Source organism: Vulpes lagopus, chromosome 3 (assembly GCF_018345385.1).
Source record: "Vulpes lagopus strain Blue_001 chromosome 3, ASM1834538v1, whole genome shotgun sequence".
Lineage (NCBI taxonomy): Eukaryota > Metazoa > Chordata > Mammalia > Carnivora > Canidae > Vulpes > Vulpes lagopus.
In genome coordinates this window covers 117,063,965-117,079,049 of record NC_054826.1, presented here as the reverse complement: position 1 = coordinate 117,079,049, position 15,085 = coordinate 117,063,965, and the positions used below count along the sequence as shown (strand labels likewise).

At 51.7% G+C, this 15,085-nt stretch overlaps 1 protein-coding gene across 1 annotated transcript in view; it reads right to left on the bottom strand.

Moving 5' to 3' along the window:
* Positions 1-8,345, bottom strand: part of MYH11 (myosin heavy chain 11) — a 114,469-nt gene extending 106,124 nt beyond the window's left edge. Inside the window, 1 exon segment of the mRNA XM_041749957.1 lies at positions 8,198-8,345. The gene's annotated coding sequence lies outside the window, so the exon portion shown is untranslated.
* Positions 8,346-15,085: the final 6,740 nt, after the last annotated feature.

The following is a 15,085-nucleotide window of genomic DNA, read 5'->3' as shown; positions in this document are numbered from 1 at the left end:
AAGTGATTTTACGCCCGAGGCTCCTCAAAACATTTGGCCACAGACCTCTTTTCCCACCAAACCCTGATGGAATCCGACAGATGTGCCCTTGAGGAAATTCAGTGAGCCTAGCAAATTACTACCACTAATATTAGTGATCAGAGTTGCTAAATCTTTACTGGGTACCAGCTATCATCTCATTTAACTCCCTCATAAACACCAAGGTGCCCCATTAACTCTGGTTTGCGGATGAGGAGACAGGCACAGAGAGGTTAAGCCACTTGACCATAATGGCACAGTGAGCTCTGGTGGAATCTGAACAAAGGGCTATTTCCAAGGTGACCTTTTCTGCTTTGTTCGCCTTCTTTGAAACAGGCAGGGAGCACTTGAGGACCGTGGGAACTAGAGGCCAGCCTGAGAATCACCCCAGATCAGTGCTGGAGGCTCCAGATAAATCGTTGTCATCATTGCAAGAACGTGCTCCGGCCAGGCACGCAGAGTCTTCAACATTCGGGGGGCTGGCAGCTAGCAAGATGCCTCAGATCGGGCATCAGGGGAGGTCGGGGACAAATAAATAGCAGCTGGCAGGGCAGCCCAGGTGGCTCAGGGGTTTGGCTCCACCTTCAGCCCAGGGCGTGATCCTGGAGACCCGGGATCAAGTCCCACATCTGGCTCCCTGCATGGAGCCTGCTTCTCCTTCTGCCTGGGTCTCTGCCTCTCTCTCTCTCTCTGTGTGTCTCTCGTGAATAAATAAATAAAATCTTAAAAAAAAAAAAAAAAGGCAGCTGGCAAAAAAAAAAAAAAAATTGCCGTAAATAAATAAAATCTTTTAAAAAAAGGCAGCTGGCAAAAAGAAAAAAAAAAATTTGCCGCAGCGATGGGGGAGCGCGAGCCAGTGAGGGATTCCCCGCACGCCGCGTGGAAGCAGAACCTGGCGTTCTGCCCTTGCCGTGGTCCTTCGCTCCAAGCAGGGGCTTCCAGCCTGGGCACTCCAGACACTTGGGGCTGATTCTCTGGTTGGGGATGGGGCCGACTTGCACATCGCAGGATGTGTAGGGCACCCCCCGGTCCCAACTACTCCCCGCCAAGGAGCCACCCTTCCTGCCAGTTGTGACAACTCTGGACGTTGCCAGATGCCCCTTGGGGGGCAAAAGTATCCCCAGTGAGAACCACTGCTTTAGAGCAAAAGCAAGGGCTCTCTTAGGAAGACCATTAAAGCCAAGGACACCCGCTACCTCGTCCACACCCACTTGGAAGGCCAACTGCAGAAGGTCACACAGGTGGAGTGAAGACAGCAGATCAGACAAGAGACAGACGCCTGGAGGGCCAGACCCCAGGGAGATGGGGGGGTCCCCACCCTCCTTTCAAGGCCTCCTCCTCCTCTGCTGTCCCCTCCCCCGCTGTCCTGCATCGGCTCCAGGGGCTGGAAGGACACTTGCAGGGTTATTGCTCCACTAAGGACGGTTTATTGAGCAAGGGCTGCTCTCAAACAGTTTGATGGAAACAAAGGACTCAGCTGCTCTCCGTGTCACCAACATTGGGCACAGCCGAGTGTGTCCGCTGTGTCCACTGTCCCGACTGCCTCGCCAACACCACACCGTTTCATCCTTTGAGCACAAATGAGCTCTTCCTTAGCCTCCGTGAGACCACAGGGGTTACAAGTCCCAGTTCTGCTACGAATTTGCTGGGTGACTCTGGGCTCTGCCTCTCTGAGCCTCGCGTTTTTTCACTTCGGGGGAACATTTTGCGCTAACATTTTAGGGCATCCGTGACTCTGCATCAAAGGGTTGAAACTGGACCAATCGAAACTGCTGAGCTGCTCTCATGTGTTTTCACATCAGCTTTACTCCCCCTCGAGGAATGCAGGGGTAAAAGATTTTGCCCTTTCTGCTTCTGCACTAATGAAAAGTGCATAAAATACTCCAGGGCCCAAATGGGATAGGATTTGCACATCATCACTACTGCTTGACAGCTTCCCTGAAGATTTCATTGCCAAGCTGCCAGCTCAAGAGCTTAGGCCAGAGACACAAACCTAAGTGTCCCCAGGGTCAGGTGAGGAACGTAGAGTGACACAGGCTAGAGGTGGCTGGCCAGCACCCTCTCACCCTGCCTAGAGATGGTGGGTCACCCAGTGAGAGGGTGGGCCCTGCATTGCCAGGTGTTCAACACACCCAGAAGTCTGAATTTAGGTACGAGAGAGAGCCACCCCTCAAATTAAATCACTGTACGTTTTTAAGTGCCATGCAGACAAAACAAACGCCCTCTGAGCCTGATCTAGAACACAGTCCACCTGCTAGAAGGCCCTCTGCATCAGAGAAACTAGGTCAAGGCCTGGCCTAGGTGTGGGAGGAGCCAGATGTGTAGAGGGAAGCAGGAGAGGGACCAGGCTCCCTGGATGCACCAGTTCTCCCGGCCCCAAGTTGTCCCCACGAGGTAACTGGACTCTATGACTAATAATAGCACCATAATTACCGGGCCCCTTCTATTCATGGGGTAACAGGCCAGGCCATTCATTAAATACACGAGCGCACTAGGTGTCCTAAGTATTCCACAAGGTGAGCATAATCTATCATTCCTTTAAGATTACAGGGATCCCAGAAAGTCACCTACATTAAAAGCCTTCCTGTGTAAAACAGTTGGAGCCCGATTTAAAACCAGATCTGCCTGACATGAGTAGAAATGCTCTTCCCGGCTGCATGGCCTGGCCCCCTCACTGCGCATCCATCAGGCACACACCCCACCTCCCGAAAATGTGGTCCCGACCTCACTTGACAGGTAGAAGGTGGGCAGCGAAATGGCCACTTCAGTGTTGCTTTAGTACATCTGCCTAACTCATTTATTATTATTATTTTTTAAGGTATTAATTAGTCATGAAAGACACAGAGAGAGAGGCAGAGACATAGGCAGAAGGAGAAGCAGGCCCCTTGCAGGGAGCCCGACGCGGGACTCGATCCTGGGGCTCAACCACTGAGCCACCCAGGCTCCCTGCCTAACTCATTTAAATATTGTGTTTAAAGGCACTCTGGAAGGAAGTTTTTTTAGTTCATAGAGCGAAATGATTTTTCTCCCCTACCAAGAGAACGTGGTTGTTAGCAAGAGACAGTGTCGCTCCTATGGAAAACACTTATGGCGGACGCCTGGGTGGCTCAGCGGTTGAGCATCTGCCTTCAGCCCAGGGCGTGATCCTGGAGTCCCGGGATCGAGTCCCACATCAGGCTCCCTGCATGGAGCCTGCTTCTCTCTCTGTGTCTCTGCCTCTCTCTCTCTCTCTCTCATGAATAAATAAATAAAATCTTTAAAACTAAAAAAAATAAAGAAAACACTTTTGGGTTAGAGAGAACTGGTCATTTCTGGCCCTAAAAGCCCCATTGTATTTTGTAGCTTACAACTCTGGCATGAGACAGCTTATGGTAAATGTATAGTCTCAAATGCAACAGGTATTTCTCATATCTATTTTTTTAAAAGATTTTATTTATTTATTCATGAGAACACAGAGAGAGAGAGAGAGAGAGAGGCAGAGACACAGGCAGAGGGAGAAGTAGGCTCCATGCAGGGAGCCTGATGTGGGACTCGATCCCGGGTCTCCAGGATCAGGCCCTGAGCTGAAGGCGGCACTAAACTGCCAAGCCACCGGGGCTGCCCCATATCTATTTACTTAAAATGTGTATTCTGGGGCCCCTGGGTGGTTCAGTCAGTTAAGCATCTGACTCATGATTTCAGCTCAGGACACAATCTCAGGGTTGTGAGATCGAGCCCTGTGTTGGGCTCTGAGCTGGGCATGGAGCCTGCCCAAGATTCTTTTTCTCCCTCTTCCTCCTCCCCTCCCCTGCTCTCCCCCTCTTCCGTCTGCCCTTCTCAATCTCTCTCTCTCAAAAAGAAAATAATAATAAATAAAAATAAACGTGGATGGCCTCTGACTTAGCCATTGCATTGCTGGGAATTTATCTGACAAATAAACTCATGTAATCAGACAAAAATAGATATAAGGATGGTCCCCAAAGTACTCTTTATAAGCGATGGGGAGCAGCTGGTATGTTTCCATAAGAGGCTGTTTCATAAGAAGCTGTACTTTCAAATAATAGGGTATTATGCAGCTGATTTTTTAAAATGCCAAAACATGCTGATTTAGAAAGATGTTGAAGATCTATGATTAAGAGGGGAGGAAAAAAACCACCCTAATTTCCAGAATGCCAATATTTGTGTAAGAAAAAAAAAAAAGGAAATGCAACGTAGGAAAGTTTTGGAAAGATACATGAGACTATTCTACCCATGATTACTTCCAGGGATGAAAAAGAATGAGGAGGGGATGGGGAGAGGGAGTCAGGAAGAAGGACATTTGGCCTAGGGGTGATCATGACCCCAACTGGCTCCTTTTGGGATTCTGTATCATTGGCTGCACACTTTGCTGCTCCAGGGTAAGGAAGGAATGGGTATCATGACCTTGCAAGGTCAAGCCTGCGTCAGTGAGCAAGGGGGAGTCCTGTGGCCCTTTCTTGGGGACTTCTGATGAGGGCTGTTCCTTCCAACCCTCTGAGTAACCGATTCAAGTCCAAGCTACGGGACTCCCCACGGCAGAAACAGCACCGCTAGCTCCTTCCTCCTTCATCTGATCCTTATAAAATTTCCTTCAAAGGCCTGCTTGGCTTTCTCCAAACTCAGCCTTTCCTCCAATGTGTGGCCATGGTTAAATTCTTTCAAGGTCAGGGGTGGAGGCCGGAGAGCCCAGGGAGCAAAAGAGCCACTGTAAAAGCCAGACAGGTCTTCTGTTTACAGGTGAGCTCTTAAAGGATGCCATCGCGACCCTACATGAATCACAAACAGGCCAGTGTAGCTAGAATCTGTGGTGTTCCTGGCACAGGGAGGAAGTGTGGCCATGTTAACATCAAAGAAGATTCTAGGAACCATCTTCAGGGCAAATAGGAGTCGGGTTTGTGAAGATATTACAGAAAAGGGAAATTAGGGCCAAGTTTCTCCTTTATGGAGAGGCCGCACAATAGGCTTTCTGGTTCTGCCAAGTACCGGCTGTGCCACATTGAGCAAAATCCTCAAAGTCTCTGGTCACGTACATTATAAAAAACTGTCCACTGAAGTTTGCCAGGGGCCAGGCGCTGTGTTAAACCCTTCATATGCATTATCCCACTTAATCCTCCCAACAGGGCAATACCGTGGGCTGTAGAGTTTGAAAGAGCTAGATCTGCAGAATCCATTCCTCCTCCTTGGCCAGTCAAGCTATCTTGAGCCAGTTATTCAGAGCACACTAGTAAAACAGTAATAATATCTGCTCCAAAGGGTTGCTGTAAAGTTGGTAAAACGATGCCAGTAAAGAACTTAGCATGTTGACTGGCAAAAGAGCTCAACAAACGTTAGCTCTTCCCCACCCCATTTTTCGGATGGAAAAGCTGAGGTTTGCAAAGTCCAGTGCAGATGATTTCTAGGTTTGCTCATGACATTCTAGGATCCCGGTGGATTTAACACTGGACTTGGTTTTCCAGGAAAATCCGATGCCTATCTGATTTTAGAATCACACAGTTATGCCTACCACAGAAAATCCACCTGCTTGGGTTTGGGGTCCTGCAGAAAGAAGAGACACTCCACCCCCTTAAAAAAAAAAAAAAACTTCCAGGAGAGACCATGTGAGCAGACAATGAGAAGACACGCTCCTTCCAATCTGGAAGAGTGTCCTCACCAAGAACCTTGACACTGGACATCACAGCCTCCAGAATGGTTCCTCTTCCCTTCTTGAAGATTAGGGGTCCTAAGTTGGCCAACTGATTCAGTCAGTAATGAGCCCCCAATGCTGGGTAAGGGACTCAGGTAATTGGAAGTTGATGAAGAGGCAAGATTCTGATGAGCTGGTTTGAGCGACCCTTCTGTGGGGCCGAGCTCCGGGAAGGGGCAGCACAGAGGAGACAGTGCCAGGGGCAGACGTGCAACGGGGAAACAGTGGGGACCTGCTCACGAATCAAGGGACAGGACTGTAGAGTATTAAAGAAGCTCATCAAAGGACTGGACGGCATCCCTCACAGCCCTTGTGAAGCCTTGGGGTCACTGACCACCGGTGCAAGAGGGTCTCACAAAGATAATCACCTTCTTCCAGAACCAGAAGTCCTGTTCTCTATTCCCCACCTTGGAAAGTGGTAGCTTAATAAACCTGAGTGGTCAAACTTTTAAAAATAAATAAATAAATAAAGCTTCCACATAAGAGAGGAGCAAGAAAAAGTCAGCTCTCTTCCCTCCCATAGGTCTTCTTGTTGGGGCTCCTCCACTTGTTCCCCATCGGCAAGAACCAGGGCAGAGAAATCCCCAGAGTCACGACCAGCAAGGCTGCAATAGGACGCTAATTTGTGAGTGAGCTGGGGATGGCTTCGTGGAAAACGCTACCATACATGGGCATGTTTGCCTCAATCTCAGCCCCTGGACAGAAAAGTAATGATAACAAACCCATAACAAATACCTTGTACGGAATAACACGTCTATGTCAGACAGGAAAATAGAAAATCATGGTGGGTACAAGGCGAAGCCCAGAAGCTTCTTGCGGAAGTCCCCGCCAGCTCATGCGGCAGACTGTCCCGATGGCAGCCCTGACCGCCCACCACCAGGGGACAAACAATGCATTTTATTTTAAACTCAAAAAAGGTCAGTTGGTTGTTTGCCTCAAAGAGAAGATGATAAATATTTGCCTTCCTGGAAGCATTTTGTGCACTGCCCCCCCCCAAAACCTGGTTCCAAAAAGAATATTTGTGCATGGTAAAGACAATAGGGTCAGGGCTACAGCCTTGGCATCAGACAGACCCAGGGATGGGTTTCACGACTTGCCAGCTGGGTGACGCTAGGGAAGTTCTAGAACCTCTCTGAGCCTAGGCTGCCTTTTTACTCAACAGGCATCACGATGCCTCCTTTAAAAGGTGGTTGCGGCGATTCACTGAGCTCCCTAAATTGCATCAAACACAGCTACCGTGCCTGGCACCTATGTATCCCGTCGGTGTTGGCTGTCTCGGTGGCAAAACGCAGAGGGAAGAGTTCCCTCCAGAGAGTCCACGTCCTGTATTTTAAACACTGCCAGCCACTGCCTTTGAGCCGAGCATCTTCAAGAAAACGAAACCAATGGAGAAGACCAAACAGAACCCAAGTGTGCAAGGGGCCTCACCAACAGTCGGCCTGCCCTCCCCTGGCCAGCCCCGGGCCACGCTGCAATTTAACCCATCAGTTCTTAACGCTCCACACTCTCTGGCCTGGGTTTCTAAGTAATTTCTCTTCTCTAACTTCTTGATCAGCTTTGAACGGTGGCTTTGAACGGTGCTTTTCCAGAAGCAGCAAAATCCCCCCCGCACCCCGCTCTCCATGCGGGGTGAAAACGGCACCAGCCACGCTCTTTCTCACACGTTGCCCACCTTCCAGGGCAGGTGAGAGCAACATTTGTACCAGCCGCGCTGCCCGCAGTCCGGCGCCACCTTCCCTAATACACCTGCAGGTCGTGGATGCAAATTGAGGCTCGAGCATCCGTCTGGGTGGGGGTCAACTGGGTTAAGATTTTTTTTTTTAAACTTTGGAGGGGGGCGGGGGGTGGTCTGCATGAACACTGGGATGTAATGAATATACTGTGTCTCAACCAGCCCTACCTCTCAGGGGACATCCACAAGCACATCCTCTAAACTGGTGAAAAACTCCCCTCTTTCTTCAGAGTGTCTGCCCATGTGTTTTTAACTGATTTAACACATTATCAAAAGAATTAAGCCAGGCTTCCAAATCCACTTGGAACATTACTGTGCCCGCCTCTGTGACTGGAAATGACTTTTCGGTGAAGTTCAGTTGCACTTTGTGCCTAAAATAAAAATTAGTAGCCCGTGGAAGCTGGTCCTCTGAGATGTTAAGGGATCACATCTCCCGGATTTGCTTTATAAGAATTGTCTGGGACTCCTCTTTGGTTTGGTTGGTTTTTAAGCAGGTTTTCTGGATTCAAGTGGATGGGGAGGTGGCCCCCGGAACTGCTGCCTTTTGAGTACCCCCAAGGTGGTCCTTAGCATTGGCAACCTTGGGAGATGCTGGTTTGGGGAAAACCGAGGCTGACCGGGCAGAGAAATGAAAATTGTGACTCCCCACCTCCTCACCACAGTCCTTGAGAGGCTGACAAGCAGAGCCCTCACCGCTCCAGCCCCTGTAGGGTGCCCCATGGGACCCTCAAAGCCCCCCCACCCCGCCCCAGGACCACCCTACTTACAGATCTCCAACTGGGGGGACAGCGGAGAAGACACTGGGTGGAGAGCTCAGGTCTGGCACACCTCCCAGGCAGGGGAGCCCAAATCTCCCGGGTCGCTGGGGACGCCTCGCTTTATAGACCCAGCTGCCCGCGGGTGGGAAAGGGGAGGCGGCCCCGGGGGAGGGGGTGGGGAGGGTTCCGTGCCCTCCCTCCGCAGCGCCCCCTGCAGGGCCCGGGAAGCGCGGCGTCTGTGCGGTCCCGGGGCGCACCTGCGGCGGGTGGTGCGCAGGGAGAGAGGAGCCTGGGGGGCGCGGGGGGGCGCGGGGGGCAGGGAGAGGCGCTTGGGGGGGCGCGGCGGGCGGTGCGCAGGGAGAGAGGAGCCCGGGGGGCGCGGGGGGGCGCAGGGAGAGAGGCGCATGGGGGCACAGGGGGCTCAGGGAGAGGCACATGTGGGGGCACGGGGGGAGAGGCGCATGGGGCGGCGCGGGGGGGCGCAGGAGAGGCGCATGTGGGGCGCGGGAAAGGGCGCAGGGAGAGGCCGCATGGGGGCGCGGGGAGGGCGCTGCGGGTGCGCGGGGGGGGCGCAGGGAGAGAGAGGCGCATGGGGGCACGGGGGGCACAGGGAGAGAGGCGCATGGAGGGGCGCGGGGGGCGCAGGGAGAGAGGCGCATGGAGGGGCGCGGGGGGGCGCAGGGAGAGAGGCGCATGGGGGGGCGCGGGGGGGCGCAGGGAGAGAGGCGCATGGAGGGGCGCGGGGGGGCGCAGGGAGAGAGGCGCATGGAGGGGCGCGGGGGGGCGCAGGGAGAGAGGCGCATGGAGGGGCGCGGGGGGGCGCAGGGAGAGAGGCGCATGGAGGGGCGCGGGGGGGCGCAGGGAGAGAGGCGCATGGGGGCGCGGGGGCGTGGCGCGCCCCGCGGAAGCCTGGGGCAGGTGTCTCTCACCCCGCCTCCGCCCGGGGACAGTCACCCCGCGTCTGGGGGGGATCCCGGATTCTTCGCGCCTCCTCCCCACGGCCGGGAGGGGGTTGTGGGGGCCGGAACTGCGAGCCCCCGCCCCAGTCCCCATTGTATTCGCCTCCCACGGGCTGGAGAGGGGGCCCCGGCGCTGCAGGAAGGGAAGAGAAAGGGGATTTTGTGAACTTCGCCAAGTGCGGGCAGAAGCCCCCGACGGCGGGGAACTGTCCGGGAAGGGGAAGTTTTAACTCTTTCCAGTTTGCGCCACTTCCACCCACGAGCAACAAACAAACAAACAAACAAAAGCAAAACAAAAGCAAGCCCGCTGCTGTGACTTCAGGCCTGGAAGTGCCATCGGGCCACGGCCTGGGCTCAGGCCAGCCACCTCCCTGCTCTGAGCCTCAGTGTCTGCGCTGAAAAATGGGTGCGTGTGTTGGGGAGGGTACTTCATGCAACTTGCAAGGTGCTGTCAGGGTCCAAAGAGAAAGTGGGTGAGACCCCGCCCTTGTGAGTTCCCAAGCGCTGCTCCCCCGCCCAAGAAATTCTTGCAAATGAAGAAGCTGCTTAAAACTTCACCCCTGCCTCCCCTCTTTCTGAGGACCTCTCTCTCCCCTCCTCCCCCTGCGTCTGTTGGTCTGTCTCTCTCTCTCTCTCCTCCTTTCGTCCTTCCGATGCAGTGTATCTGCATCAGGCTTTGTCTTCCAGTCACTCTGTATATCTCTGTCACTCTCTCACTTTGTCCTAAGTCTCTCTCTGTCTCTGGCCCCGTGTCTCTCCCGGACATCTCCCTCTGTCTCTGGCCCCTGTGTCTCTCTCTATCTCTGGTCCCGAGTCTCTCCCAGGTGTTTGCCTCTGTCTCTGGCCCCTAGTCTCCCTCTGTCACTGACCCCTGTGTCTCCTTCTATCTCTGGCCCCATGTCTCTCCCCTGTGTCTCCCTCTGTCTCTGGCCCCGTGTCTCGCCCCTGGGTCTACCTCTGCCTCTCAACCGTGTCTCTCCCCTCGGTCTCTATCTCCCGCGCCATGTCTCTCCCCTGGGTCTCCCTCTGTCTCTGGCCCCAGGTCTCTCCCCTGTGTCTCCCTCTGTCTCTCCCCTGGGTCTCCCTCTCTCTCTTGCCCCTGGGTCTCTATCTCCCGCCCCGTGTCTCTCCCCTGGGTCTCTATCTCCCAGCCCCGTGTCTCTCCCCTGGGTCTCTCCCCTGGGTCTCTATCTCCCAGCCCCGTGTCTCTCCCGGTGTCTCTCCCCTGGGTCTCTATCTGCGGCCCCGTGTCTCTGGCTCCAGGTCTCTCCCCGGGCCCTGTCGCCCGCACGCACACAGGCCATAAAAGGAAGCCGAGGCGGTGGGCTGGCCCCGCGCCAGCCGGGACCCGCGCGCCCCGCTCCCGCCGCCCCCGCCCCGCCCCGCACGGGCTCCGGTTCCGGCCGGTCCTAGCCTCCAGGGCGCGGCGAGGGGCGCAGGGCGGGCGACAACCCAAAAAGGGCAGGCGCGGGCTCCTTCCTGCAGGAATTCCCAGCGCCGCATACCAGCCCGGGCTGCCCGCTCCCCCTGACTAAATATGGTGCCGAGCGGCCTCCCGGCGCGGCAGGCCCCGGGTGCGGGGGGGTGGGGGGGGGCGCCTCCCGTGGCTGCGACAGGCCGCGCGGGGACAGGGTCAGAGGAGGCGGGAAGACCCCTGCCGGGCTCTGTGCGCTAGGTCCACTACCCCCGGTGCCAGATCAGAAGGGGGGGATCTGTATTCATACCCCCATTTTGCAGGCGAGAACACTGAGGTCCTGGAGGTGTGCAGAGATTTGCCCAGGCCCACCCGTTGCCATGACTCACTTCCAGAGAGATTTGAAAGGGAAATGCCTTCCAGGGGTGAATTGGCTTAGAGGCTAAAGACAGGTCTCTGAAGCGAGTGGCTGGTGCCACTTTCTGGCTGTTCCACCATGGGCCAGTCACTTAAATACTCTGGGACTCAGTTTCCCTACCTGGCTGTTTGTAAACAGTCGGTGAGATGATCCGCGTGAAATGAACATATTGTGCTGCTTGCTGTTGGTATTCTCACCCGAGGAAACCAAGTAGGCCTTGGGTGCGTGATGGTGAGGGAGAGCCCGCCCCTCCTGCAGGCTCAGCATCTCAGACCCTCTTGGTCTGCTTCCAATGTCAAGCTCTCCTGCTGTTGCACCCTGAAAACACCCCACGGGCCTAAGGCAGAGGCAGGAACTGCTCGAGTTCAGCTGATTGCAGAGCTAGGGAAAAGCTCTTCAGAAAATGATGGATAAGCTGCTACTCCACGTGCCTTTTACTGTCCACGCTGTAAAAGGAGTGGAAATTGTCCCTGCGTTGGTATAGACGTGGTGCGGAGCGGAGGGTGATGGAAGGGGAAAAGTGAAGTTCACTACCACCTTCCCGTTCTGGAAAGAACCCAGAGCAGGCCGTCGGAATCGCACTTGTTGGCAATTTTTTTTCTTTTAAGATTTGTATTTACTCATGAGAGACACCCAGAGAGAGGCAGAGACACAGGAAGAGGGAGAAGCAGGCTCCATGTGAGGAGCCCGACGTGGGACTTGATCCCAGGACCCCAGGATCACGACCTGACCCAAAGGCAGATGCTTAACCACTGAGCCAGCCTTATAAGCAATTATTAATAAATGGAGGCTTTATAACGAACACTGAATTTTCCTGCCTTCTCTCTCCTCTTCCTTAGAACAACCCTATGAAATAGGTACTTGAAAAAAAATTTTTTTTTTCTCATTCTGTGGTTGACAAAGCAGGTTGATGAATTAAGGAGCAAGCCAAGGTAGCATAGCTCGCTAGTGCTGGAGCAGGAATTCCAACCCCACAAGTCTGCTGGAGTCTGTGTTGAGTAGTTGGGAGGTTTACATGTCTGAGATTTACACGTGGGCTGCGAGGCACCAGAGCTGAAGCCCCAGGACAGTCAGGGAACGGAGCCTGTGTCTTCTCAAGGAGGAGCACAGATGGACAGAATTTTTGCTTCAACCACCTTCCTGAGTTGTCAAACATGATGATGCACGGGAAGGCCTTATATAAAGTATTCCATACCTTTCTGGTACATTCTACAAGTGCTCGGAGACCGTATGTGTACATTAACAGTCATTCATTAAACATCTGTGCAGTGCAGAAGCTCAGTTGTTCAAGTCTTCAAAAGTGCATTGTTACACTGATGAAGTCAAATGTCTGTTTTATTTCTGATGGCTCAAAAAGCCGGTTATTCTAAGATCTAGGGGGAAAAATACTTTTAAAAAGTGTTACTTCGGGATCCCTGGGTGGCGCAGCGGTTTGGCGCCTGCCTTTGGCCCAGGGCGCGATCCTGGAGACCCGGGATCGAATCCCACGTCGGGCTCCCGGTGCATGGAGCCTGCTTCTCCCTCTGCCTTTATCTCTGCCTTGTCTCTGCCTCTCTCTATATATATGACTATCATAAATAAATAATAAAAAAAAAAAATAAAAAAAAAAAAAGTGTTACTTCAAGAGCTGTCCAGTAAGTTTCCTTAGCTTGTCTTTTCGGTGAGGTGCTGTATAATGGGAGTTTCCATGAACTCATGAAACAGGATGGCAGAGGGTCAATTTCTCTCTTGGAGCCTTCTCCTCTTTGTCAAATAGCTTTGTGTTTGCTATTGGCTTCAAAAAGCTCCAAAATATGATTCCCTCCAGTTTTTAATAATATCAAAGATTGGGCCCAAGCATGGTTTACTTCTGCCTGTGTTTCACAATCTCATTATTTAAAGAGGTGTATTATCACCACTCAAGTCTTCCAGCCCAAGATTTGCGCAGGACTGTGCCTTCTTGTGAATGAAGGGACATCATTCCTGGCCACAGGCCCGGCTTGGCTCCATCTCTCTTGCACAAAGTCACTCCTGTTTCACGCATGAGAGCTCCACACTTCTCCAGGTCAAGCTGGTATGGCATAGTGACCTGTAATGCTCTTTCCTTCATCAATTTCCAACTCTGGTGTTGGTTAACTCCAGATTCCCTACCCTCCATTGGGAAGGACTCTAAAATTCTCTAGTTTTACAGTGTTTTACAAAATTAAACATATTCTTTCTTTTTTTTTTTTTTAATTTTTTTTTTTTTTATTTATGATAGTCACAGAGAGAGAGAGAGATGCAGAGACATAGGCAGAGGGAGAAGCAGGCTCCATGCACCGGGAGCCCGACGTGGGATTCGATCCCGGGTCTCCAGGATCGCGCCCTGGGCCAAAGGCAGGCGCCAAACCGCTGCGCCACCCAGGGATCCCAATTAAACATATTCTTAACATATGAACGAGCAGATCATACTCAAGATTTTACCCAAATGAGTTGAAAGCTTTCATCCAAGCCAAAGCCTGCACTTGGGATGTTTAAAGCAGCTTTACCCAGAGTTGTCAAAACCTGGGAGCAACCAAGCTGCTATTCAGGAGGCAAGTAGACAATCTGTGGGAAACTGAGGTGATGGAGTATCATTTGGTGCTAAAAACAAACGAGCTCTCAAGCCGTGAAAAGACCCAGAGGAATCTTAGGTGCATATTACTAAGTGAAAGACGACAGTCTGAAAAGACCACATCCTGTAGGATTCCAAGTATGTGTCATTCTGGGAAAGGTAAAACCATGAAGACAATGAAGACGTCTGTGGTTGCCAGAGGCTGGGGGGCTAGAGGGATGGACAGACTGATCAGAAGGTTTTTAGGGCAGTGAAAATACTCTGTGCCAGTACTACAGTGGTGGATACGTGTCATTATACATTTGTTCAAACACACAGAGTGAACAGCACCGGAAATGAACCCTGATGTAAACTATGGACTTTGGGTGTTCGTGATGTGTCCGTGTAGGTCCACTGATTGGAACAAATGTGCCACTCCCATGGGGGGTCCTGCTGTGAGTGTGTTGGGGGAGGGATAGGAGGTATACAGAAATTCTCTGTACCCTATACTCAACTTCGCAGTGAACCTAAGGTTGCTTTCAAAAATAGTCTATTTTTCGGGGGTGCCTGGGTGGCTCAGTTGGATAAATATCTGGCCCAAGGGTCCTGGGTCCTGGACCCAGGGTGTTCCTCCCCACATTGAAGGAGTCTGCTTCTCCTGATTCTCCTGCTTCTCCCTCTGCCCCTCCCTTGCTTGCTCTAATAAATAAATGTATTTTTTAAAAGGTCTTTTTTTTGAAAAAAGTAGTTTTACCTTTTGTTACAAACAAACAAAAAAGACCATGCAATCCTTGCAGAATGGTTGTTAACAAAACTCAAATACCAAGTGGCCAGGAAGCATTGTCCCAAATGCCTTTAAAGGCATATTCTCACAATGTTAATCCTTCAAGTACACTTGGCTTTAGGTTAAAAGAACACATCAAATGTTATATAATCACACTGGCATGTGAGTCGTATACAATTGCGTTCTTGCACATAATTATAAAGCTATCAGTTTACTCTGTGCAAACATATATGCTAAGCTAAATTTATCATCTTCTAACGTCACCTCTGCTCCTGCTTGGTTTTCAGACTGCCCAAGTTTTATATTTCCACTTTCCCTAAGTCCCTCTTCAGTTCCAATTCTCATCCTGTTTTTCTGTAAATCCAAGTCTTCTCCTAAAACTTCTCCGTATTTCTGGAAGACAACTTCTCCCGACAACCCCAGGAAAACCACCAGCATGATGCACTGATTCAGTTTATGAGAATAGTTTGATGTGTCGTTTATATTTGTCTTGTCTTTCTCTTAGTTTTTTCTTTTTAATGCCTCAGCCAACGTAACTTTTTCAATGACTGGCTTATAAATTAATTGACGCCATTCAAAAATCCTGAGTATAAAAATTTCTAGAGCAGACTTTTCAACCTAAGGTCCTTTATGGAAATCATCATAAAAATCTCAGTTTTGAAAATAGGTGGTTTTCTCTTTTCCAAATATAAAAACATACTACTAAATATGTTTTGAGCCCCTAAATGCCCACCCTAGATTACAATACTTTTCCCCCAGAGACTGATCCCA